Source organism: Pinus tabuliformis, chromosome 1_2 (genome assembly GCF_031772625.1).
Source record: "Pinus tabuliformis cultivar Carrire ecotype Pingquan chromosome 1_2, CPIR1, whole genome shotgun sequence".
Lineage (NCBI taxonomy): Eukaryota > Viridiplantae > Streptophyta > Pinopsida > Pinales > Pinaceae > Pinus > Pinus tabuliformis.
Window position 1 is genome coordinate 121603428 of NC_142298.1, and position 27380 is coordinate 121630807.

Sequence of the window (27380 nt, forward strand, 5' to 3'; positions counted from 1 at the left end):
GAAAGGGAGATATGGAGAGAGGTTGATGAAGATAGGAGTGGAGGGAAGAGAGGGGTTACAGAGAGAAGGGGAAGAGATAAAGAGGGAGACACATAGATGGAGGGGGGAGAGAGAAGGGAAGAGAAAGGGAGATAGTGATAGAGTTGGAGAGAGAGAGATAGAGAGAGAGAGAGAGAGAGAGAGAGAGAGAGAGTTTTGGAAGGGAAAGAGAGATAGAGAGAGAGAGAGAGAGAGTTTTGGAAGGAAGAGAGAGAGAGAGAGAGTTGGGGGGAAGAGATGGAGGGAGGTGGGAGAGAAATGGGGAGAGAGGAATCAAGAGAGAGAACGAGAGCGAGATGGAGTTGGAGGGGGAGAGAGAGAGAGAAGGAATAAGAAATACATAAAGGGAGAAATGTGGAGAGAGAGAGAGAGAGGGAGATGGAGAGAGATAGATAGATATGCAGAGAGTGTGTGCATGTTTAGGGGTGAAATAGAGAGAGTGAATAAGAAAGAGACACATAAATACAAAAATAGATATTATATAGTATTATATAACCTGCCTAGATCCATCCTAACCCCCGATCTATCAAGCAATGAGAGGGATCAAATGTCTCAAGGTCTACACCTTTCCTCAAGTTTTGTACTAGAAAAAGAGGTTTTCACCACGAGAGATTAGATCCCTCACAATGCTTCATAGATCCGATATTAAGATGGATATAGGCTATTTATATGTATTTTAAGCTTTAATGAGGAAAATTATACTTGGATATTTTGTTAAATTTTAGCATAATTGCATGTATTTGATGTATGGTTTTTCATAAATTATAAATAAATATTTTTCATGAAATTTATTTTTGCACATCAATTGGGGACCATAAAGTGTTTAACATAGGGTTTAAGGTGTGGCCTAATGTTCTTGTAGGATTCAAAGTAATGTCTTGAAACCTCAATAACCATTCATACAACATAGACAACATTGTGCCTACCAACTTTCAAACCCCATATTCACATTCAACAAGTTGTGTGCACACCTAGGGGTTCACATGCCTATTAAGAGGAATCCCAACCACTATAGAGCCATCATGGAAGCCCAACAATGAAATATGGTACCAAGAAGACAAATAATGATAATCATTATTATGAATCAAACCATATTTAGCAACTAAGAAAATATTCTTGTAGTTTCATGTATTCCTATGTAAATTATGTCTAATAACTTAAGGGGTGGGAAATGCCATAATAAAAAATCCAATAAGAAAAATACATCATTTTGTGTTAATATTAATTGCAACATGTAATTTACATAATCTTACATACACTAAATTTTCTTTACCTGAATGACCTGATATTGTAACAAGTTCAACATCTAATGTTCGGGCAATATCAAAATCCCCATATGATTCAAAATAATTTCATAGGGTTCTGGTACTTCTATGTTCATAATGTATGTTCAAACTAGATAAATAACATGGTATCCAAGTTGAAAAATAGTATCGCGATTTCAATGGAGATGACCCTAATAATAAAAAATGTAGATATACAGGAAACGTTAAGTCTTCAACTAAAGGAAATGTGTCCTCTACTACTTACTCAACACTTCTCTTGGTAAGTATTTTTCATAATGTATTTGACCGAGCTATAAGGCCACTCCCATTTTGGATAATCTATCAATATCTCAATGTAATTCCCTGTGAATGTGATCAACAGGTATAACCCTAAAGGTTATAATTAGATCCATAACTTTAATAGTCCATTGAAGCAATAAAGAAGTGTTTAAGGAATTATAAACTTTCAGCCAATCTATAACAACTTTTGAATCCCCTATCACTTGTAAGTTTAGATTGTTGAAGTGACACAATTAAAATGACTAACATAAACGTGTCATTTGTACTATTGTATTACTTGTTAAATAGTAATATTTATGTTACTAAACTAAATTATTCATCCACATTAGTCATTTTTAGTTGTACTACCTATTAGATAGTCGTATATTTTAATCCTAGACTAAATTAGTTTTTTATGTTAGTCATTTTTAGTTAATCACTTAATATTGCAGATTTTTGGTAGTATTTCACTTCGAAAAGCTACGGTGACTAACTTTTTAGTCAGCTAGTCACTAATTTCATCATTTTCTACTAGTGATCACCCTTCATTCCCTTTATAAAATCCTGCATCGATCTGTATTATTCCTTTTTTCTTGTTTTTTCATCCACATAGGTTCAGATTGAAAGATTTCCAAGCTCATCGGTGCCTTCTACAAAGTTTTCCCTTCTGTAACCAATCCAATTTTGACTTGGTAACATGTTCTTTGAATTTCCTATTAAATTTAAATGTCTTTTCACAAAGGAAAGGGAAAGTTGCTTGATGAGGATACTATGGTACCTCTTGTCCCTGAATTAGATCCCCTTTGATTGATACCCAATACAAGATAGAAGAAACATAATGTGAGTTTTATTTGTATGAGCTTCATAATTGGGAAAAATAGAAGTAATTGGACCATAGTGATAATTTAAATATCTGGGAATCACTTACACCTCAATTTACCTTTCCCCAAACTCATATTTTGACATAATTTGATACCTAGTGTCATCTCAGGTACCTCCCCAGCGAGAAAGCAGTAATTGCTTAGAACAGTGAATTTTCGTTTTCAATTACCCAAGAAATTATTTGTCAATCTCTTCAGATAGAACATCAAGCCTCTTTTCACCCATTTTCCACTGATGAACTCATAAGGATATAAAAAAAACTTACCTTCCTCCAGTGAGCTCGTATTTATGAATATTTTCTGCGTGAGAATTCGGAATTTTCTAGAACAAATCCCCCATACTCTACTTCTAACTTCCCTGACATGTCAAGACAAGTAATTTCCATGGTTACTTTCTTATTAGGTTATCATACAGACCAATGGGTAGATGAGGTAGTGTTAGGGTTTTTATTAGTATTTTTAGTTGGTTAGAAGCCTTCAATTCTTTTCAATTATAGTCAGCTTTTATCATATGTTATAGATGAGAAATTTCTCATGTTTAAAGTTGAATATGTCTTCAAACACCAATCAATTTTAGTATATCTTATGCTATTTTATCAAGAAGATAGGTTCAAGTTCGATATAGAAGATAGATGATTAGGGAAGTCCATTATCAGTCATTCACTGGAACTCTTAGTAAGAATAAATTCAAAATATTATTCATTCGCCGATTTTATGGATCAGTTTCTACATACATCATTTTGTCTACTTAGGAGTGATGCTATACCAAGGATTTCACCAGAGATCAAGAAATTTTTGCATCTTTTAGGATAGTCAAAATTTGGAGACTGGTACCTCTACCAAAACTATACAGAGATTTGGATTTATGGCTGTGAGCTTCCTCCCTATAGATTACGAGTTTTTGTACCAGTAAGGATTTTTACTTTGGAATATGCTAAAAAGATGTTAAAAATGGATGAATTACAATTTGTATCAAATAAAAAGAAAGAAATATTTAAGATGAAGGCATATGTTGGACCTTATATTGTAAATACCAGAGAAACAATAAGTGAAGTGGAGGAAATATTATAACAGATGAAATTTAAACTAAGCTTCACATGGTCTTATGATCCATTAGGGATAATTTCAAAGTTAAGAGTTGAGTAGAAGACCCCTCCATATGCACATACACCTAGGCCAGAGATAGAGCAGTATGCTAATCAGGAATAGTGGACTAAGAACACACTATAGGAGGCTTAAGAACAAATTGTAAATTAATCACCTCTGCAAAGTCCTATTCCAAAGGACAAACAAATCAACAGGTCGAGGGAAAGTATGTCCCCTACAAATTCAAAAGCACAAGCTACAGACTTTTATGTTTTCAAGAGGAGAAAGAAGGATCCAAAGACTAACACTAAGAGTGATCCTCAGGTAATAAATATTGAAGAAGCATCCTTAGGAGAAAAGGATTCACAGGAACAAAGTACAATGGTTTTGACAGATATTCCCACCATTTCACTCCCATATTTTGAGGAGACAATTGAGTCTCCTATCTCTTCTACATCTCAGATTCAAGCACAACAGAGCATTTTTGCAAGATGCGGGGAGATTAAGTTGAAGAATCAGCCTTTGAAGGCTTCAACATATTAAGAGCTTTGGAAGAAAACTTCCACCACTCAACACAGGTTTCTCTCTGCATTTGACACGCTAGAAAAAGGGAAGTTCCAAATTGCCTTCCTGGAACCTATAGTTCTAGCCCCTAGAAGTGCATAAGACTACAAAGAGTCAATATTTTCTGTTGATACCAAAAAGGTTCATGAAATCGATAAAATCAATTTGTATATGAAAGTAGGTGAGATTATTTATTCAACACTAACCAGTCTAGCCATGGATGCCTCAAAGTTGCAAACCTCTCTGAATAATATGCATTCACAGTTGAAGATAGAACAAATGTATTCTCTGGCCAAAGAAACTATAATTAAAATATTAGAAGATTTAATTATCAAACTAGTATATGATCCTAGCAATGTCAAGGCAGTCGAGGACATAATTAAAAAAAGAAAAGTAGATATTCAAGCCCTTAGGAAATAGCTTAAGCTTCCAACCAAAGAGCACCCTCTGGCCAAAGAAGTAACCAATATGAAAAGGGAGAAATAAAAGCTGTTGAAAATAATAGTTGAACAAAATGTTCAAATCCAAAAGATGGAACAAGACATGGAAGAACTTTTTAAGGAAAATGAGTGATTGGAAGCAACATGTACATCAATAGTACGTAAATAAGTAATAGGTACATCAAAACAATAGGAAGTACAAAAAACATCACAAAAATCAACTTCATATTCTTCTGAGAAGCTATTTCAAGATTTAGGAGAATTATCATTAACAAATAAGGAAAATGAGAAGTTAACAACAACACTCACAAAGATGGAGGAAAGCAAGATAAAAGAAAATAATGCATACCTAGAAGAGGTGAAAAAGAACTACAAATTGATACAATAAATTCAAAAGTATGAGAATCAGTCTCTAATAGCTCAGATGTTGGCAGAGGCCAAAAAGAGTATATGGCATAACATAAATGCAAACGTCACAGAATTAAGGTCATCCATTCAAATAATATTTTAGGATGAAGAGTTAGTGCAGAATGTCAAGGAAGTAATGAAACAAAAAAAGGTTGAAATAGAGCACAAGCTAGGAGAAGCAAATAGAATTATCAAAATGTTGAATTCTAAAACTAAGGAAGAGCTTGAAGAGCTCCAGATTCAACACAAAACAAGCATAATGATGGAAGTGAAATGTGTATTAACAAAGAGGAATCTCATGATACAATTAGAGAATAAGTGAAAAGAACTGGAAATAGAGCTAAAAATACTTAACATAAAATTTACTTTATTGCGGGAGAAAGGGCTCCCAGCCTTAAGAGCTTCTAATGAAAAATTGATTCCATTAGAAAATTATCAAGATCAATTATGTAATATTGTTGCATATGCATCTAAGTTTGCTAAAGTCAGAGGAACTATAAGTGGAGAAGATTTCATGGAAGGCCTACAACATGATCTCTTCATTCAACATCAACTCCATCGTCTATTTTTGAATAGACGAACTTTCTAGACATACAAAAAATTAGATGAGATATTTCAGAGCATGGTAAATTTTTTAATTCTAAGTGAAGAGCGATGGAATAAATTGATAGAACTAGTTGAATAAAGACAAACAAAAATCCTATAGTTTTAGGGAGAAGGCAAACATAAGAAGCACAAAAGTAGCTACAACCCCCAATATTTCACCTCAAAGTCTGAACATAAAATCAGAAATAGCCAAGATTTCATTTCACCTAGTTCTATTTTGGAAACATCTACATGTTTCTAGTAGATATTACTTTGCAATAAATTTTATTTGAAGTCTGAATCAATTCGAGACCAAATCTATAAATATTTTGTAAAAAGACTTAGTAAGGGTTGGATTATCAAAGAATAAAATATTTTTATGTGATTATAAGCAGTCAAATATATTTATGAATTAATCAATTCAACAATAAAGAGGCATTTTGGTTTTAGGATTCTTATGTCAAGAAAATGGTTATGTTTCCATCTTTGCAAATTTGTTTTCTTTCAAGTTTCACATGGACGTTTTCCTTCTTAAATTGTTTAGGGGAAGATTAAGGGAAAAATTTAATTTCAGCACTCTGCTTTGGATTGTTAAGCAATCTCAATGTTTTCTTTCTGATATTAAGTATATAATTCATCTGTGTATGCTCTATATTTAATTGATCCTAATTCTCTTTCATCTCATCCACACCACAACATCTCTACGTGATCCAATTGTTTTCCTACCTCACCCCGTTTTCTGCTCCTCTGTTTATTTTAATTGATTACTTAAGACCTTATGAGTCCATGCCAAATGGAATTCTCTTCCATTTTACAACCAAAGCTTCAAAAAATCTATCCTGTCCTTTCATAACTAGCCTAAAATCTAAACACTAATATTAAAAATCATACAGGGAAAGCCCTCTCTGAAGTTGGAAGGGCTATATCCCAACATTGAAAGTGGTTTGTGGTTATCTTTACAGTTTCCTCTTCAGCCTAAGAAAATACAAAGTGCTAACATACACTTCCACCATCTTGGTTCTATCAACAATTATATTGGTGTAGTTGATGTCTTAGAATATTGTAGCAAAGTATGGATAGGATGGGAGAAAAAGTAGGTTAGGGAGGATAGGAAGATATAGGCTAGTTGGGGACTCTATGTGGGAAGCGAAATCCTCACTTGAATTAAATAATTTTACTATTATATTTTTCACCTTGTTCTTTTATGCCCTATTGTCATACTACATCCTGACTTCTTCTATGATTTTTACTGTAACTATAGGAAAACATTTTCTAAACGAGGGGTATATGTAATGCCCCTAACTGATCCTATTATATTATATTATTTTGTAAGCCTACCTATTGAGTGATCTTAATAACCTAATATTATAACTTTAATTAGAAAATATATATATATATATATATATATATATATATATATATATATATATATATATATATATATATATATATATATATATATATATATATATATCTATGTAATTTTAAATTAAAATAAATTACTTCTTTAACCAACCATTAAAATTATTTTATATATTTTTAACTAATTTCCATAAATAATAATAATTAAAAATAAACTAACCATTAAGTTACTCGTAACTTAGCAACCTAATATTATGATTTTAATTAATATATATATATATATAATAATAATAATTATGAATTAATTTAAATAAATTATTATTATTATTTATTTTTATTTTTATTTTTTATTTTTTTTATTTTATTTTTTTATTTTATTTATTGATTTATTTTTATTTTTTTTAACTAACCATTGAAATTATTTTACTTATTAATCCTAACCTTTATCTTATTAACCTAATATTATAACTTTAATTAATATATATATATATATATATAATATTATAATAAATAAATAACTAAATTTCTTTTTAAACCAACCTTTAATATTAATTTAGTTATGTATTTTTACCTAATTTAACTTATTTCCATAAATAATATTAAGATAAATAATAATAAAAATAATAATAATATTAAAATAATTAGACCTGGGTCCTAAGGTCAAAATTAGTCGTTATTCTATTTAGCCGTTGGAGACTCTGCTCAGACTATTTATCATGCTAAGTTGGATCTATTTCTTCAACTTGTCCTGATGATGAACCACACTAGTTGGTCCGAAACGCGTCGACAAATGTTTGTCTACATGTGATTTACGCTGAAGTTATTCTTTCAACTATTATGGATCACAGAAGCCTCAATTCAACTATTGATTGAATTTTTTGCTTCATTCCAATAAGTATTATTTGTATACATCAAGTGTTTCCATATGCTAGCTACATACCCACGCCTCACATGACTATGCTAGTATTCTAAAGCTTAATATGTTAGATGATTAACTAATGGTTAAGCTTGATTAATGATTAAGATTATGGTTAGCCTTAAGCTTTATTAATGCCTAATATTTATTAGTGACTTATTAACCTTAAAACCTAATTTATAGTTAGTGGTTCTTTTTTAAAAATGATTCGTTTAATAATCATATTAATAGGCTTCTTCATGTTTGACTAGCATTTCAAGGATAATATTATTTTATCGAATTACATTTTTTTATTGAATTGATTAGTGGTGGTGAGGGAATGAGCCACTCGGGTGTTAATTAAGGACACGGGGGTAGGTGGAGTGATAAGGAGGGGTGTGTCTCAAGGAGGGTCTTAGGGGGGAAGTTGAAGGCATTGTATTTAAATGAATGGGGGAATTTAAGGCATTGAATTTCAAGGTTTGCAAGGCATTCATGACATGCATGATAGGTGGTTGAGATGGAGGAGAATGGAAGGGATAATTTGAGAGGGAGGGGTCATTATTCTTTTGTTACTTTTTTTGGGAGTTTTTAGTGGTATAAGGGAAGGGAGATAGAATTGATAGATGGACAGTGAGGTGTGAGTACTCATACTTGCTTTGTGGTTGGAGGGTGTTGGATCTATTTCAAACACATTATTGCTGCTACTGAACTTGGGCTCAAAGGACCAGGGAGCCTATGGATGCCCCCTAGGCTAGGAATTGAAATAAACTTTCCTAGATGGAAAGGTGAGATATTTAGTTAGGGAGTCCGAAAAGGAGCACCACAACTGGGCCATCATAACATAACCAAGTATGTATTTTTTTGTAATTTAATTAATGTAAACCGGTGTAATTGTTTTTTTCTATATGTTATTGTCAAAAAAATTATTTGTTGTGTTTTGAATATTCTACTTTCTTTGTTATGAAAATATGTGATAAATATAGTTTCAGTTAGAGGACCCTGGGTTCGGTCTTCACTATAATGATATTTTAATATTAGGGATCTCTTAAAATTATTGTTGTTGATCAAAAAATTAGTTTATATTTTATGGTGAGTTATAAGTCATGACATAAATTCATTTTGTCATGCATCTCAAGTTGGTCCTAAATGCATAAAAAGACTTGAGTAGGTAATTTGTATGCTGTTAGTTTTTTAAAGAGGCTTTGGGTAAGGCCTTGGTTACCATGTGTTCTAGGCATTTGCATTTCCAAAATTTTACTATGGAAATATAACTACCAAAAATAGTATGATAAATTAAGGAAAAACACAACATAACATGATGAAAGGAGATATGGTTTTATGGATAAGAAGGTGTTGATATACTTGCATAATTTTCCCTCACATGCATAAATCTCTCTCTCTTAGCGTGCACTTGAACTTCTTCAATTAACTCTTGAAATTTATGTCACAAGAATGCCTCTTTTCAAGTGATAGATGAATTTTTTTCCTTCGTTATAAGTTATTTCTAGAAGTAAGTGTGCATTTGAGGAGTAGATATTGTTTTCATGGAGTTATTTTACTCGCATTCTGTGCTATGGGATAGTTTACCTCACTTGGCCAATAAAATCCATGTTAACTCCACCATGAAAGTGAACTTGGATTATTATGACATTCTCTCCAACACTTTACATGTCATTAAGCCTAACATAGTCATATGAGCACTAATTTAATTTAGTGCATTTCATCAAACTATATTGTGTTCTTTCATGAATGAGTTATTTTCTTGTAGATTGATGCAAATTAGATTTCCCAAACGATGATTTTATCTCTTATATTAATATACAAATATTCATATATATTTAAGTAGAATAGTTCATCGCAAGAAATATTTTAATATTCTAAAATATTAGTGTATGCAATTTATTTCTTTATATCACATATTAACTATTGATATCTTATTGTTTAGAATTATGTATGGCACGGGAGTGACTGGTTGAAAGAAATATTCGTTTCATCCATGTTTATGGTCGAGCGGTACGTGGAAGTCCCGAACTTGTTCGGATTCACCTATGATTAATAAAAGCTAAGTTCTCTTACTTTTTCACATGTTTATGTGTGGATTTTATGGTCGTCATGTCTATGATATTTATATGGTTTTATGTTGGTTGTAAGCATGGTTATATGACTAGTTCATGTCATGGTTATTTCATGTATTTACTTGTAATTGTTAAAATGATGGATGAAAGACCTAATTTAGGTTATAACAGTTCAGTGGAGAATGTGGTGATCCTTCTGGTTATGTTTAATAAGTGCTTTAAATCATTCATTCTTTATATGGTATCATAGACCTGTAAGTTGCATTGATCCTAAGTGTTTGACAAAATGTCAGTCCCGTTTGGGGATGTTCAAGCCTAATCCTTAGTTTTATTTTGATTTATTAGTATTTTCAACATGTCTTTGAGGAATTCTAGAGAATATAACAATTTCTGGGCATAGGCTTGGATTTTGGGCTAGAAAAGTGTCTCAAGTCTCAAGGATGCTAGCACATGTATGTTGAGAAGAGTCCATGGATGCTGGCACATAGGAATGTGAGAGCAACCAGGGGTTAAACGGCTTAAAACATCAGTGGGACTCAGGGACACAATGTTTTAGTGGATGACATGTCTCGAGAGTGTGTTTTTTCCGATGTGGATCGGTTTGGTTGATGTGTTATGTCGATTCCGATTCCTTAAGGTCACCAAGGAGGTTCAATCCCTTATAGGGTCCTCTCTCGTCGCATGTTTACTCTGGCTAGATAGTTGCTTGCGTATACCTGGGAGGAGGGGGTGTTACAGATTGGTATCAGAGCGTGGTTGTGCTCTCCTTGGGTGAAGGTGTTTTTCATGCATTCATGTCAGTTGCATATGTGTCAGCCATCCTTGAATGCTTGTTGCATCAAATCATGGTGATCATTATGAGGAACTCGATGTTGATTTTGTGGGATGCATCGTCAGAAGTATATGACTAGTTACATGATTATATACAACTTGATTACATTCTTATATGTTAGGTTCCATTCTTGGTTGTTCGATTACATGTATCAATCTTGTGGGTTGGTTACAAGAATTGATTTCTTATGCTCGACTACATGCATTCCTACGTATGTGTAGTTGATTAGGCATTGCTTATGCATATTTATATTTTCATGTGGGAATGTGTACATTGGAGTAATGGTTGTTTTCATGCATGAGGTCATAACATGCATTGTTGATATGGCCTTGTATTGATGTCTGGACCCTACCTAGAATGATGTTATCATTTGATGCACTTATTTGATATATGTCTATATGTTGTTATGATTATGTTATACATCTATCACGTTGATTTGAGGATCTTGCGAACAAGTTATCCCCCCTGAATTATGCTAAGGTACATTGGTTTATTTTGATTTGGTTTAGCTGACATAGTATGCCTTGCAAGAAAGAGATCAAATGGCTAGCAAGGTGGTAGACTACATAGAATATCCCTATGAATCAGACGAGTAGTGTGGTGTGGGGAACTCTTCTGACTTGGCCAACACATTGAGAAGTTTGAAGGAAGAAATAATGAGTTTCAAAGAAGACAATGAAAAAATCATGCAAGCACAAGACAAATAAGTAGAGGTGAATGTGATGCTACTTCAAAGTTTGTCAGAATTGCAGTAACAAGGGCCACTTCGGATTAGTCATGGACAGGAGGACCGAACTAATGGGGCATAAGGTAGTAGGTGTCCTGGTAGACACAGGTGGGATAGATATGTCACGATGATAGATGGCAGGTTGTTGGATACACTGAATAGGAGAGGTGATAGACACATGTACTATTCTAGTTCTGGTTCTAACAAGCATCATGATTGCCATCATTATCACCCTTATAGGAGGAGTGATAGGGGATACTTTCCAGATGAGTTTAAGAAAGCTAATCAACCTACCTTTGATCAAAAGATGAAGAAATAATAGGATGCAGAGGTATGGTTTCCTGGTATGAATAAATTCTTCCAATTGCATTATTATTCAGAAACCATGAAAGAAAAGATAGCCACTTTCAGTCTCAAAGGTAAAGGGGATATTTGGTGGGAATATGTGAAGAATGTTAAAGTTTATACCTAAGGATGATTTGACTTGACATTATTTTTAGAGGCTCTCCAAGAAGAATTGTTTTTTGGAAAGATACTTTGATGATAGAGCTAAGGAGTTTTATGAGTTGCAGAGGGGTTCTATGATAAATGAGGAGTACAGTAGCAGATTTTTGGAGCTATTGAGATATGTGCCTGACCTCATGGAGGAGAAGGCCAAAGTTTAGAGATTCATCACTGGACTTACAGTAGCATACAAAGACTGGATTGAGTTCGATGAACCTAGATTGTTGGAGAAGGCCATCTGAAAGTTGAAACATTCTTATGAGAAATTGAAGTGCAAAGTTGAGCCTAAGCATGACTTGAAAATAAATGAAAAAGCCAAAGGAAAATGGCCAAGAAAGAGAGTAATGCCACAAGATGCAAGTGAGAAAGAAAATACAATTCCTTACAAGAGGTTCAATACAGTTGAGAAGGGACATGGAGAGAAACAAGCTATAGGCGATCGTAGGGAACCATTGGAGAGTTGGATATGTGGTAAGGATCATCGTAAAAGGGATTGCCCGTAGTATCAGAGTGGTGGTAGACCCCATAACTACAGTTCTTAGGAGGCACATACAGTTGGTGATTTTGGTCATAGCATTCCTTAGATCTATGCAGTTGTGCACAAAAGGTAGGCAGATCATTAGGCATCGATCATTAAGATGGATGGTAAGGTTTGTGATCAAGTTATTTCTATTTTGATTGATCCTAGATCTAACTATAGTTATATTAATCTTGACCTAGTAGATAAGTGTCATTTGAGAAAAGAAGTGCACGCAAAATCATGGTTGGTATAATTGGATACATGTACAAAGAAGGCAGTTTACCATTGGGTAAGAGCTTGCGCATTTGAGTTAAATGGTATGCCTATAGCAACACACTTGAATATATTTCCATTGGCATCCTATAGTATGATTTTTGATATGGATTAGGTATATCTTCACAGAAACAAAGTGGATTTCTTTGACAAGGGCATTGAGTGTGTGGATCATAGTGGGGAAAGAGGGCTTTGCAGGGAAAGAAGAAGCCTACATCAGTGAGGATGGTTACCACTATGCAGACTAAGCGTAGTTTTATAAAAGGTTGTGTGATGTTCGTAGTATACATTTCTAGTGACAAAGGTAAGGAGGTTGAGGATGCAAATTTGTTAAGAAGGTACCCAGTTTTGCAGTAGTTTCAGGATGTATTCCCTAAGGTTATTATAGATTTTCCACCTCATAGGGAAGTATAATATTCTATCGAGTTTGTGTGAGGGGAACTTCGACATCAAAAGAACCTTACAGGATGAGCACACCTAAGTTGGTAGAGTTGAAGTTGCAGTTAAAGGAGATGCTTTACAAGGGATACATTAGGCCAATTGTAGTGCCTTAAGGTGCACTAGTGTTGTTCGTAAAGAAGAAAGATGGTACTATTATATTGTACATTCATTATTGGGAAATGAACAGGGTAACAATAAGGAACAAGTACCCATTACCAAGGATTGATGATTTGTTTGATAAGTTGAATGGAGCAACAATGTTATCTAAGATTGACTTCAGATCAACATACCATCAGGTATGCATCAAGGAAGAGGATATCTTCAAGAGTGCGTTCAGGACCATATATGGGCATTATGAGTTTGTTATTGTTCCATTCGATTTGAGTAATGCTATAGCTACATTTATGTGTTTCATGAATAGTGTGTAGCATCCTTATTTGGGCAAGTTTGTTATTGTATTCATTGATGGCATATTGGTATATTCTAAGAATGAGGAAGAACATGTTGAGAATTTAGCAGCAGTGTTGAGATTGCTAGGAGAGCACCAGTGTAAGCTAACTTAGCAAGTGCAACTCCTTTCAGAATGAGGTACATTACTTGGGCATGTTGTCTCCAAGGATGGCATAGTACTAGATCCAGAAAGTATAAGGGCTATAATGGAGTGGGAAGCTCCTAAGAATGTGGATGAGGTGAGATCATTTATGAGATTGGTAGGTTACTATAGGAGGTTCATCAGGGAATTCTCACATGTTGCATATCCTATCACATCATTGTAGCAGAAAGGTAAGAAGTTCGAATGGATAGAATAATGTGAGCTTAGTTTTGAGAAGCTTAAGCAGTTATTGACGCATGCACCAATGCTAAATATTGCGCATTCAGACAAGGAGTTTGTAGTATGTACAGATGCTTGCAAGAGAGGACATGGTGGAGTTCTCATGTAATAAGGACATGTAGTGTCCTATGAATCACAGAAACTGAATGAGAATGAGCTGAACTACCTCGTGCATGATCTTGAGCTAGTATCGATTATACATGCATTGAAGCTGTGGAGACACTATCTCTTGGGAAAGAGGTTTAACTTGATGAGAAATCACAGTGGGTTGAGGTATTTGTTTGACCAGTCGGATATAAATTCCAGGAAATCTAGAGGGTTGACTAACCTTAGTGACTTCGACTTCGAGATCAAATACATCAAAAGGAAGCAAAACCAAGTTGTGAATGCTCTTCGCAGGAAGGTACAGGTAAATCACATAGCATTTATGAGCTCTTATCTGATAGAGTTATAAGATAGGATTTGTCGGTAGGAAAACGAAATGACAAATACATGGAGATCATGCACAAGTTATAGTAGATCACAGGTTCAAGTACAGGTACAGGTGATTAAGATGCAGATTATCATCTTATAGAAGATGGTTTGGTGAGATTTAGGGCGAGGATATATGTTCTGAATTACAGTGAGTTCAAGAAGCTTATCTTGAGGGAGTTTCACGCCAAAACATACTCGGGTCATCCAGGATATCAGAAGACGTTAATGGCAGTAAAGAAGTTTTACTATTGGCCAAATCTGAAGAAAGAAGTGGCAAAGTTTGTGGCTAGATTTTTAGATTGTCAGGAGTTAAAGGTGGAATGTAAGCTTCCAGGTGATTTACTACAACCTATAGTGATTCCAGAATGGAAATGGGAGGTCGCTTCCATGGATTTCATTACAAGTATTGTGAGGATAGAGAGGCATCATGACTCTACTATGGTTGTGGTTGATAGGTTGAGAAAGGTATCTCACTTCATTCTAGTAAATTATACATATTCAACGAGTGAGGTAGCACAAGTGTTCATTATAGAGATAATGAGACTGCATGGTGTTCTGAAGAATATTATGTCAGACACGGATTCAAAGTTCACTTCCAAGTTTTGGAAGGAGCTATTTGCAGGCTTGGGTACAGAGTATGCCTTCAGTACAACTTAGCATCCTGAGATAGATTGAAAGGCAAAGACGGTCAACAAGATCTTGTGGGATATGTTGAGGACGTACGTGATGCACCAACAGAGGAAATGGAAGTATTATCTTCCATTGGTTGAGTTCGCATATAACAATGGTTATCAAGATTCATTGAGGATAAGTCCTTTCGAGGAATTGTATGGACAGAGTTTTAACACTCCCATCAGCTGGAGTGATCCAGTGAACAAGGTACTTATTGGACAGGATATGTTGTCGAACATGGAGTACGAAATTTAGGTTATAGAGAAGAATCTGAACGCAACACAAGATATATGGAAGAGTTATGTGGATCAACACAGGGTATTCAAGGGGTTTCAAGTAGGGGAGAATGTTTATTTTTGCATCAAGCCAAAGAAAATCGCTTTGAGGATTGAAACATGTGCCAAGTTGGCACCACAATATTACGGACCTTTCGAGGTCCTTGAGAGGATTGGACCAATGGAATATCGACTTACACTTCCTCAAATAGTGAAAGTCTGTGATGTTTCCATATTTTATTGTTTAAGAAGTATATAAAGGATGGATCATGTTATTAATTGGTTTCTATTGCAAGTGGAGCAAGAAGGAGAGTTCTATCCAGAGCCTCAGTTCATATTGTAGCAGAATCATCTCATCCTTAGGAACAAAGCCATAGAGCAAGTTAAAGTGCAGTGGAAGCACTTTGGGCCTAAAGAACCTACGTGGGAGACTGCAGATCAGATGTGGGACCTGTATTCTTCATTGTTTGTTGGTTAAGGAAAAGTAGTTTTGGTTTGATGTTGGTATATTTTTGGCATATGTTTTGTTGATGTTTTGGTATATCTATGTGTTATTAGGAAATCTAGTGTCTATTCAGAGCTACTAGTCCCACTAAGGCCAGTAGCTATCTTAGAAACAAACAGATTAAAGTCACTTGTTTTTCCTTTATGAGAGAGAGATGAGAAAGAGGTAGAGTACCAACCTCAGTCTTCCGCTTGGCTCCTTACTTGTTTCCTTTCCCCTTTGACAGAATCTCGCCACTGCTTCCTTACTTGTCCCGCTTCAAAGAGCACCTGTAGATTCACAGTAGCATAATACCATCAAAGCATAGAGATCTTTCACTGTAAACAATATAGGATCAGATATATATTGACCATACAAATGCATATATCAACACAATATTCAGAGATACATAAGAATATGGAGGAAAACTCAAATAGCTTTATTAGTAAAAAGTAGTAGAAGAGAGAATTAAAACCACTTGGTCTGACCCAGCATCATTCTCCCAGCATGAAAGCCCTCTTCACCTAATACAAAGCAAGATCACCCAACAATGTCCTCAGAGAGAAACCAACAACACTTTCTTGCAAATTACAAAATTCCAGCCTTTGGATCTCTAGGATGAGGGATCCATATATAGATGTTTACAGGAGAGTGAGTTAGCTTTTGGGATTTTGATTAGTGTCATTTCACTGATAGTTCTTGCTTCCACATGGAGATTTCAGATCTCTTACTCATCCCTGGGAAAATTCAGAGAGGTAAACGTGTCAAATGAGTAGTTTCTCAAAGATTATCTGGGTTTCCACCTAGCAAACTGCTTGTGCCATTTGTCTACTCTTGCTCATCCCACCCTATAGAAGGGCTTTCCAGTATGCATCGCACTTTTTACATGGGGCAGGTGATATGCATCGCACTTTTAGTACTAGGAAGTCTCTATGGTCTTGCTTTGACCAGTTCTAAGTAGTTTCTCATGGAGAACTTCTGGGAGATGATGTAATCAGTTGACCTTGCTCTTTTAAGGTATGAAACAACACTTTTAGGCACTTAGAAGCCCTTGGTTTAGGGACAAATATGATTGGGGTTGTAGTGCCCAAATTTTTCTATAACAGTTGCCCCCTAAAGTATGAGGTCGTAAATCCTTTTTGATGTCGGGTGAAATGCTTTATAATGAGGATCCAAGGTTTTTCGAACTGGAAGGTGACCTGTAATAAGATACAATACAATACATTATCTTCATAATATTTTTCATGATCTATCTGAGGCGGGCACTCCCATGCTCAGCTTTGACAAATTCATTTTCATGTACATGGGACAGACAATTGTTTGTGAGCAGACTGATGATTCTGGTAGAGCCATCATCCCTTATTTTGGATGATTATCTGTGCAGCAATGATTTACATTTGATGTATTTATTTTCCTAAATATATCGCAGCCCGGATGGATGAAACTAGATCTGGGGTCTTCAAAACTTGTTCAATATTTGCCCGAAGTACAAGTCGATCCATGTGAATAGATGTTCTGACGTCGAACATGGAAAGACATCGCCTGATTACCAGCCAATGATGTAATATGTTAACATGCGCGAGAGGAATGACCGATGATGATGATGACCCTCAAGATACTGCAATACAATTTACGTGGTGTGAATGCATGAGTTGATGTCGAACACCACGCAAAATCTTTCGGTCGAAGGCCATTAATGTAAACCTGTTGCCGGAAGTGAGAAACTTGCCATTGAGGCATGCAAGCTTCAAAGTACTGAAAGGGTTGTTCCTAGGTTGACTTCTTGAATAATGAGTTGATGTCGATAAGAAGTGACCTGTCGTAGGAGGACATTGATGGATCCCACATCTACGACACAGAACAGAGCAAATGAATTTGTAGAGGTGAAAATGATCTGATGATACAAGGTTCAGGGTGGCAGTCATGAAAGAATGAGGCATGAAGGTATTGCAGTGGATGAGACCTAATATGGGTACGTGAATTCTCTGAGCGACTTCTCTTGAACATATCTGCGACACTGAAATGGATTGGTAGTGTTAACCCCAAAAGTGGATGGTATGGTGGACCAATGGTGATATGATCGGTGAATGGAGTAACCCAACCTGACTCAATCATGGTGGTGGAGTGAAAGTGTCATGTTCAAGAGTGACCTGCTACCAATAAAGTTTCTTCGAGTTTTCTTCCCAATTTTCCCCAGTCATTTCTGACCAGTACCTCTTTATTTTTGTCAAGCTTGAGGAGGATAACATATGCTTGTTCTATAATTTTCCCTCCAGGCAAACCCGTCGCTATGTTTTAACGAGCCTAGCGACAGTGAAACTCGCTCTTGTTTGAATGGACAAGTTTGTCACTATTGTTTTAACAAGTTTAACGACAAGGATAACTCGATTCTTTTCAATTTTAGAGATTTTGAAAAGAGACAGAAAGGAGACTCCAATATTCCTTTTTCGTAGTATAATCCCTTAAGTTCGAAAAAAGTATAAAACAATGCAAAAGGGATGACTTTTCGATAGATTTAACGAGCCGAACAAGAAAAACGCTCGATCGTTTTGTGTAATAATCCCTTAGGTCCAAAAAGATTAAAATCTAGAGGAGGGATGGCACTTCCAATCACTTTAACGAGCTGGAGAGGCCAATTTCTTGGCAATCTTTTCATATTTTATGAGTCATATGAAAAGAGCTTAAAGGAGACTCGTTTTTTGAGGAACGAGTGATGTTTTCAGATAGCAGCTGGTTGCAGGTAATGTTTGGAACTTTTCAATCACGGCAGTGTAAAGAAGGTGGCCGATAGGATCACTTGTCGCAGATGTTCCTCAAAAGCGCTAAACAATCAAATGGATGCGTATGATCAGCTAAAAAAAAGTGGAGGTGATTGTAAGAACACGACCAAGGCTCAAGAGTTGATAATACTTCGATCTCAATGGTTATTTACCGGCAGTGGGTTCATTTTTTAGTGAGCTTAAACTATGGTGGAACATATGCTTATTGCTAGGTTTAATTTCTAACGAGCTTGAACTTCACGTAAAACGCCTCGTGCCAGTCATATAATAAGGATGTCTCATCGATAGGTTCATTTTTTAGGGATCTTGCACCATTCAAAATTTTACTCCGACTCCTTTTATTATGTAAGCTAGGAATGACCAATCCTACGAGTTTAAAGGGTTAAGAACCTACAAACTAAGAAAACAAATGGTCGCTTTTCACTTTCACGCAAAAAGGTTTGCATGCCCCCAGGTATAGCGAAGTAGATTTTCGCAGGTTACCCCTCAATTTGCAGACAAAACATTCATTTTATCAGATGAGGCCTACCTTTTCCAGGTTACCCTTCAATTTGCAGACAAAACATTTGTTCTATCGGGAAAGGCCTACCTTCTACAGGTTACCCTTCAATTTGCAGACAAAACATTTGTTCTATCGGGAAAGGCCTACCTTCTAACAGAGGTATCTTATTCGGTCTAATCCCATTTTCCTAAATGGACGGGTGTGTTAGACCAGTCATATATCCTCTGCGGAAACCTACCCTATTCCTGAAGATTTCCTGCCGAAGCAGAGCAGGGTGCATGCCCCCTGGGTTTCAATCACAACCACCGAATCACTCGCGTTCATTAGGTGGACGGACTTGAGATTGATGAGACATTCCTTGCGTGAAAAGACTAGTTAGGGATGACATTTGACTATTAGCTATGTGTGAGCCGGGGAACGAAAGCTGGTCTATGAGCTGGACCACTCTGCCTTCATGCGGAAAACAAATTACTCAAAAGAGTGAGGAGACAATGGCTCGCATGCTATAAATGTAGTCACGCCCAAGGAGTAGATTATAATCTAAAGTTCCTTGGACTACGATTACGTTCAGATAAACGGTTTTCCCTCTCAAAGTTATAGGAAAATTTGGAAGGATCCCTATCGGTCGACTGGTTCCTTTGTCGCAGCCTGTCAGATTTCACATCTCAGGCATAAGCGATGGTGAACCAATCACTTTCCAAGCACTTGAGGAAAGGATACTCACAGAAGCCCCTTCATCTATGATAGTACCGACCATGACCATTCTGTAAGCTTGCACTATGATTCGAAACGATACATTAGATGGTAAACGGGGTCTACCTAGTAGGTTCCAATCAAAGGAAATGAGTAGGTTGCTTGGACGTGGGACTGAGTAAACGGCCGGATACAACTCTAACAAACTTCCTTCCTGTGGTAAAGGAATGGGTAGATTGCCCCCATGTTCATCAGAGTCTGTGTTTATGAAGAGAATTTGAACGGTGTCGTCCTCATTCTCTTTAGTGAATGTATCATTTGAAGATAACTCCTCTAAAGACAATATGGGGTCGACTGCCATCTCGACCTGTTGACTTTGGTCCGATGTGGACTCACAGGGTTCATCTTCAATGATAGGCACTTCGATCAACAACAAAGGTGTGTCAGTTGGATTTTCAACTAGCAATGGATTCGGTAAGAGTTTCTTGTATCGAGGAGGAAGTCGTTGTGGTGACGCAGGATGATTATCCAAGAATCCTTTAGCTTCATCCAGAAAGGGACAATGGTGGAGGGCATGATCGCCTTCACACAGTCTACAGCGAAATTTAGATTTTCCCTTCTGTCTGGTGACTTCGTTTTCACTAGTTGACGGTGTACTCTCAACATGATCGTCAGAGGTTGATGACACCAGATTGTGCAAAGAGGGAGACCAGTCCCTTAGGATCTGTGGGATGCAAGGACAATCTCGGTGATAGTGGTCCCCTTTGCAGATGACACATGGAGATTTAGGGTTGGATGGTGCAGTGTGTGGATTTTCGCTAGACGACGCAAGGTTGCCCACTTTTGTCATTGGGTCCTTATTCTTCTTCTTCTCCTTCCCTTTCTTCTTCTCAGTTACTTGGTTTTTAGTTTTACTATCTTGACCAAGTGAAGAGGAAGAAGGAGATGGAGAGACAAACGAAGTAGAAGGTTGGGGGGGGACTCTGGTATCATCTAGTTGCTAATTCGATTGCTCAGGAATCATGGTGCTTTGAACAATAGAGGTCGACAAAAGACATATTGGCAGGCCAATTGTCAGTCCTGGAAGGGACAATGTGGCCATATGAGGTGCACCAACATCTCCGCAAGAGGAGAAAGGACTAGGAGGTGGACTCCATTTTCTCAACCTAAGACCAACGAGGGAACAGTGATGTTATTCCGATTAAAATAAATTTTAGATGTTATGGCACAACTTTCTTTTTCAATTTTTAAGAGTCGAGAAAAAGCTAAAGATGACTCTAGTCACCTTCGATTTTTAATGAGCTTGAAGTGACAAGTGCTCAGATGGACCTTTTCCTTTAAGGAGTCTGAAAAGGAACGAAAGAGACTACTCTGGAAATCTAGACAGAGGGATTACTGTGGAAAACTGCAGAATACGTTTTACGGTACGGTAGTCAATCTTCCCGAATGATGTGTTCAGTGCATTGCGATCGATAGGGCGGCAGACACGGCTTCCTAAGGATAAAGGATATAGCCTATTGTGCTGTCCCAATATATACTTGACGGTATGTGGGAGCACAAGTCCGTACTAGCACTTATCGTCTCAAAGAGGAGGAATCACCCAACCTACGATGAAAGCGACAGTTAGCAGGCTTTACGACGTCGGAATACGTCTCTAGCCTAGACTTCTAAATGTTGTGCGTTAGGTTCCAAAGCATTTTTATGTTCATTAAATTTATTTTACAGTTGATCTTTATTAAGATGTTTGCCTTTAAGGTTCACCATTTGATGTAGATATACAATTCCTAAAATGCAATCTAAGAAGATAAACAGTTGTTTAATCTTCTTTCTGCAATGAAAATCCTAGCTACTAGGGAAAGAGAAATGAGATTCTTTCAACATAGAGCAGAGAGCACACACTAGATGCACTGTCCTAAATCAAACCAACAAGCAGTCTAAATGCAAATGTGCATGCATGTATTTTTTTTCGCTTTCTTAATGTGTGAATGACAAGAGGAATGCTGAGTACAAATCTGAATTATCTTTTCAAAGCGACAGTACTAACAAATTTCTCTTCAAAAATGAAAGGAAGATAATGATGACACTTTGCGATTTTGAATTGAAAACTACTTTCGACACTTGAAAAAGTACTAATTCAAATCAAATACAAGAGTAATAGTGTAATCGACCATCAAGAACAATAGGATTCTTTTCTTTGACTAAAAACGACACTTGTGACACTTTCAAATCAAAAGATGACAGTTCGATTAAGCTACTATTTTGTAAATGAGAACTGTGAATGATGAAAAATACATAAAAGCATTCAAAAATCTTTGTACAATGGAGGCTGAATGATGCAAAGGAAGGGGGTTTCAAAAATGGTCTATTGATCACAGACAGCAAAATTCCTGAATAAAACTGAAGACTGTGAAGAAAAAACCAAAATCTGGAGGCAGATCTAGTCTTGTCTGATTATCACAACTGTAACACACGGAAACAAGGATGCATCCCACCTACTGCACACGGGAAGTGCAATGCATCCAGTCTGCCTAAAGGAGAGGGTGCGATGGTCAAGGAACAAGACTTTAACTTGGTTTTTCATCACAGTTTGCAGTTTCGTTCAGGGATTTAGGCCGAGAAAATGATAGTCAGTAACTACAAAGTATAGGGCTGATCTAATGAGGTTACTCAAGCTACCTCTAGGGAACTTAGGATGTTTGCAAGTCAATTGTTCAGTTCATAAACAAACCCAGAGATTGACTGAAGCAGTGTTGATCTACTTTGCACTTGCATAGAAAATGCAGTTCGAAGGCTAGCTGGCTTGACTTCAGGCTCCATCTGTGGTTTATGAATCAAACAAATAGAGACAAGAAATCAAATTAATCGCTCCCCAGCAGGGTCGCCATTTTTTTATCGGGAAATCTAGTGTCTATTCAGAGCTGCTAGTCCCACTAAGACGGGTAGCTATCTTAGAAACAAATAGATTAAAGTCACTTGTTTTTCCTTTACGGGAGAGAGATGAGAAAGAAGCAGAGAGTACCAACCTCAGTCTTTCGCTTGGCTCCTTGCTTGTTTCCTTTCCCCTTTGACAGAATCTTGCCATTGCTTCCTTACTTGTCCCACTTCAAAGAGCACTTGTAGATTCACAACAGCATAATACCATCAAAGCATAGAGATATTTGACTGTAAACAATATAAGATCAGATATATATTGACCATACAAATGCATATATCAACACAATATTCAGAGATACACAAGAATATGGAGGAAAACTCAAATAGCTTTATTAGTAAAAGTAGTAGAAGAGAGAATTACAACCACTTGGTCTGACCCAGCGTCATTCTCCCAGCATGAAAGCCCTCTTCACCTCATACAAAGCAAGATCACCCAACAATGTCTTCAAAGAGAAACGAACAACACTTCCTTGCAAATTACCAAATTCCAGCCATTGGATCTCTTGGATGAGGGATCCATATATAGATGTTTACAGGAGAGTGAGTCAGCTTCTGGGATTTTGATTAGTGTCATTTCACTAATAGTTCTTGGTTCCGCATGGAGATTTCAGATCTCTTACTCATCCCTGGGCGAATTTAGAGAGGCAAGTGTCAAATGAACAGTTTCTAGAAGGGCTTTCCAGTATGCATCGCACTTTTTGTCTACTCTCGCTCATCGCACCCTATAGAAGGGCTTTCCAGTATGCATCGCACTTTTTGTCTACTCTCGCTCATCGCACCCTATAGAAGGGCTTTCCAGTATGCATTGCACTTTTTGAATGGGGTAGGTGAGATGCATCACACTTTTAGCACTGGGTAGTCTATATGGTCCTGCTTTGACCAGTTCTGAGTAGTTTCTCATGGAGAACTTCTGGGAGATGATGTAATCAGCTGACCTTGCTCTTTTAGGGTATGAAACAACACTTTTAGGGACTTAGAAGCCCTTGGTTTATGGACAAATATGATTGGGGTTGCAGTGACCAAATTTCTCTATAACACTATGTATGTGTATATGGATGAAAATATCACCATGAGATAGTTATAATGTTCAAATAAGCGGTATGTGTGTCATACTATTATGGTTGTTATCTTGTCATGTTATCATGATGTTTTTCTTTTGAGAAGGTCTTTCCTTGTAAATATTGCAACAAGCTAAGTTATAAAGCTCCATGGGCAATATGTTTGCTTTTCAGCAGTTTTGTTGAGGTCATGGTGTGGTTTAATACCGAGGACAATGTTCCCCAAGGGGGAGGGTTCTATAACAGCCCTGGTGAAAAGTTCATGTAATAAAAATTAATAAAGGAAAAATAAGACCACGATTAAGCGACACTTATTGCAATCTAAATGTTGGGGAGAATATATCCTGGTGGGCATCACTGGATGTGTGTTTCAGCGAAGGAAAATTGGCAAAGGCTAAGCCAAAGGAATTAGAAGGAAAAAAGGCATTTTTGGCACATTTATTTATTAAAATAAAGGAAATTAGGAGAAAATTAAGGTGAAAGGTCACAAGTTGCATGTGAGGAGGAAATTAAAGGATAATAATGGAAAATGAAGAAATTGGAGGGCTCCTTAATAAAAAGGCTTATGAGGACTAGTTTGTAACATTTTGTAAGTTTAAGTTTGAAGCTCTATCGTTATTCTCTCTCTCTCTCTCTCTCACTCTTGGTCACTTAGAGTTTTCTTGGAGCACTCTAGTTTTGGATGAATGAAGGAAAAATAAGAAAAGGGAAAATAAGAAAAGCAAGGATCAAGGAAGGAAAAGTAGGATCAAGCATCTTTAGCGGGAATACTTGCGGGTAACCTTTTGCATGTGTGATTTCCTATCTGCTTCAGACACGCATGGATTTTCATGTTGGTGTATGGTTCTCTTTCTTTTGGTGGCATAGTTTTTCCAGGTTATGACAATGGTTTTCATCCTAGTCATGCCTTTTTCCGGATGCCATGGTGTGTTGGGATGTTTATCTCAATTTTGAGCTTTGGGCTTTCTAGATGGATTTCAGAATCCAAGGCAGGGATGGTCTCAAGGATCATTCCCAAAGGACTAGGAATCCAACTGGTTTTGGCAGGATACACTATAATGCCTGAAGGAGGAGTCTCGGTTTAGGGCATAGTGATTCAGGTTTAGATTTCAGTAAAGCCTGAGAGACTAGTCTCGGTTTAGGGCCTAATGATCCAGGATTGGATTTCGGTAAAGCCAGAGAGACAAGGAGATGGAAAATTCTTCAAGGATATTGATGGATTCTGGATGGCATTCCAAGTTCGGTTCAGTTGTGATCGGAGCACTAGTTTTGGTGTCATCACGGTTTGGTGAGGGTGGAGGTGGTTTAACCTCTAGATTCCCTTGATTGTTCTTCAATTAGTTGTTATTTGAGATCCCACATTCATGCTTGGAATATGTCATGGGGATGATTGGCTAAAATAAATATTTGGTTCAACCATGTCTATGGTAGGGTGGTATGTGGTACTCTCGAACCTTTTTGGATTTGTCTATGATTGATAAAAGCTAATTTATCTTATTTTTTCACTTTTTATGTGTGGATTTAATGGCTGACATATATATGATATTTATATGGTTTTATGATGGTTGTAAGTATGGTTATATGAGAAGTTCATATGATGGTTATTTCATGCATTTACTTGTAATTGTTAAAATGATAGATGCAATACCTAATTGACATTATAACAGTTCAATGGAGAAGGTGATGATCCTTCTAGTTATGTTTTATAAGTGATACCATCCATTCATGCTCTATTTGGTATCCTAGATACTTAGGTTGCATTGATGCCAATTGTTTGACAGAATGACAGTCTCAGTTGAGGATCATCATGCATAATCCTGAGGTTTATTTTGATTTATTAGTATTGTCATCATTTATTTGATGGATTATGGAGGTTGTAACAAGTTTTGGGAAGAGGTTGGGATTCTGGGCTAGAAAGTGGCTCAAATCTGGGCAACGCTGGCACATGTCTACTGAGAAGAGTCCATGGATGCTGGCACATAGGCCTCTGGGAGAAAATCTGGGTTTCTAGATGTTGTCATGCCTATAACATGAGAGTGACCAGGGGATAGAAGGCTTAAAAAATCAGTGGGACTCAGGGACCGGATGTCTAAGTGGCTAACATGTCTCCTAAGGGTGTTGTTGCTGATGTGGATGAGTTTGGTTGATGTGTTCTATCAATTCCATTTCCTTAAGGTCACCAAGGACGTTGAATCTCTTATAGTGGCCTCTCGCATCACATGTTTACCGTGGCTAACCAGTTGCTTGGTCAGACATGGGAGGAGGGAGTTTTACAGAGCATGACCACTCTAACCTAAGCTTTAATGCACACTATGATTGGTTCTGACTTTCTCATTTGGACTGGTCTCAATGGAGTCATGGGAGGGTCATTTCAATGGTATTTCCTTCCACAATAACGGCCACATTCTAATTGGTTCAGCATTGACTCCATGTCTTTTTGTCTCTCCCTCGTAATATATTATGTTTAAACACCCACCAATCCAGTTCCAATCATGACTCTAATCAGAATCCTTAGTCCTTATACAAACTGGGTATCACCAAATAATTCATGTTGTACGCTAATATCTAAAACCCAACTACTTTATTGTCTCAGTAATGAGCAGGTTCTACAACATAATTTCTTCATCAATTTAATCACCCCAAAGCTTCATTCCTTTGACCAAATCTTTAACGGGTTCTCAATTCACATTGCTCCTTATTACCCTTCACTTTTCCAAACCATTATCAAAGCCCCCTCTATCAACATTATGTCCTTGGGAATTCCAATCACATACACAAAATAATACATTGTATAATCGAGTTATGCTCACTTGTGATCCTCTCATTTTACTCCAACAATCACATGAAAATGGCAAGACAAAGCAAGGAATTCCTAGCAAATTCTCAAATGAACAAACCACATCACAAATGATTTAGAAAAGAAATAAAATACAATTATGCAAAGGAAATTCAAGAATAATTAACTGAAATATTTATATACAAGGACAAGTTTGTCTTCGTAAACCACTTGGGAGCTCTTTCCCTCTCTGAATGTGTTAAACCTATAATTTCGGGAGTTCTCCCTCAGACGCTATCACACACACATTTACATATATAAAAACTGGCTAAAAAATATTTCAATAGGAAAATTAAATATGGGACATTTGTTCAGACCCTAAAACTACCGAATTCCTCCATACACCTATTGGATTTACAAAGGCCCACTTGCCCTATCACTAAAATAACTAACGCCTCAGCAGAATTGAAATGGGACACATGGAAAGTTAACAACCTACAGTTCTAATTTTCACAAAATAAAATATCTCTCCTAGAATTTACATGGGCCCCTCTTAGATTGGAAAAACATGGGACTAATGCTCCTGCATCACAATTCTTGTTTATATTGACGAAAGGGCCATCAGACAAGTGTTGGGGAAATTTGGTGGAATGGACCAAGTCAACTATATTTTTGTAAGATTGTGCCATGGTTGACCGAGAAGACAAATCTAGCAGTGGTT